The 1,495-nt window shown below is 32.4% G+C and overlaps 1 protein-coding gene and 1 non-coding gene across 2 annotated transcripts in view; both read left to right on the top strand.

Annotated features, from left to right (window-relative positions):
- Window positions 1–1,495, top strand: part of LOC118737661 — a 196,844-nt gene that overhangs the window by 164,757 nt on the left and 30,592 nt on the right. The gene's annotated exons all lie outside the window — the stretch shown is intronic.
- On the top strand, window positions 817–888 carry Trnap-ugg. The gene has a single exon. It is a non-coding gene; the product is annotated as a tRNA-Pro (tRNA).

Below are 1,495 nucleotides of genomic sequence, written 5' to 3'. Positions count from 1 at the left end.
ATTTCGAAATTTAAGGACGCTAATTTACTTAAAATGTATACACCCCGGCTTATCATGTAGCGGTAGGTTACGGAAAGGTGAAGTATATATAATACTTGCGCCGGGTATTTAATGTTCGGCTCCGCCCGAACTTAGACTTTCTTACTTGTTTTTAATTTAATTTTTTTTTTTTGATGCAGAACTGTTGCTGGAGCATCTAAATGCATTTCTGCAACAAAGAAAATTTTGGAAAAAACCTCCGCTTACGTTTTTTTTTGCGGTTAGGCTCGATATATTCCATGAAATTGTATATTTCATAAATTTTGAACCAATTTCGTAATACAAATTTCATGAGAAGCTGAGCAAGAGCTTATCTTTCATTTAAAAGGTGTCTATAAGAATCGATGGATATATAAATTGGCCTGAATGAATGAATTCGACCTGTTATAAACGAATTAACGACAATGGCTTTATGAAAGTTTTTTTGTGAAAGTAATATCGACACCTTAAGGTGTAACCATTCCTAAGCGAAAGCCGGAAAAGCCTTTTGTTTATTCATACCTCCTATTTGATTAGGCAAAATATCTTATAAATTTTAAACGATTTTACAGTCTAAAATGAGTCAAATACAATTAGTATTTATGTGCGCCATACATTGTCTTTGCCAATGTGAAATATATTCGAATGAAAACAAGTTTGTAAACACTAGATACTCTTAAACTTTTAATTAATACAGCAGTAGATAAATTGACATAAAAAAAAAGCTGCTGAAGCGACATACCAAAGAAAATCAACCAATTGAAAACCAATGAAATTTTAAGATGGTCTGAAACAAGCGGCTCAATGGTCTAGGGGTATGATTCTCGCTTTGGGTGCGAGAGGTCCCGGGTTCAAATCCCGGTTGAGCCCAGACTAATATTTTTTTCAACATTTTATTTAAATTTAAGTTTAGTCATATTGCATATGAAGGTTTTTATGTATGTACATATATATCCACTATGCATTCGTATTCCTTCAATTTTTATACAACAAGTAATACAATTTTATTTTTAAATTTTGTACAATAAACCTATAACTAAAATTACAGTAAACCTTATAAAAAAAAGCATTATCCCACTGAGTAAATTTCATTTTTCTCGCTAAACAAAATGCAAACGAATATATTAAACATGCATACTTGAATTCTGCAATAGCCTAGTTTTTATTAAGCAAAGCACTTGGTCGAAATAAAATGCAAGTGCATTTTAAAGTAGCTGCTCAATGTTCTAGGGGTATGATTCTCGCTTTGGGTGCGAAATCCCGGTTTGAGCCCGTTCGCTTATTTCTATTATTGTTTCTATTTATTCTACTTGTGCTGGCAGCAATGGCGTAGTTTATTAAATAACCGAACATAAATTTGTGTCTCAAAAAAGTCATAAAATCATATCACGTGCCAACTAAGCCTAGTTGAAGCAAAACAAATCGCTAAAAGCTGCATTAAATGAATTTACAAGCTGAATGCTGCACTCGTGAAAAA

Source organism: Rhagoletis pomonella, unplaced genomic scaffold (genome assembly GCF_013731165.1).
Source record: "Rhagoletis pomonella isolate Grant_MI unplaced genomic scaffold, Rhpom_1.0 Rhpom_scaffold_00004, whole genome shotgun sequence".
In the NCBI taxonomy this organism is placed as follows: Eukaryota; Metazoa; Arthropoda; class Insecta; order Diptera; family Tephritidae; genus Rhagoletis; species Rhagoletis pomonella.
Note: the sequence above shows the minus strand (reverse complement) of the source record. Positions and strands in the feature narration are given on the sequence as shown.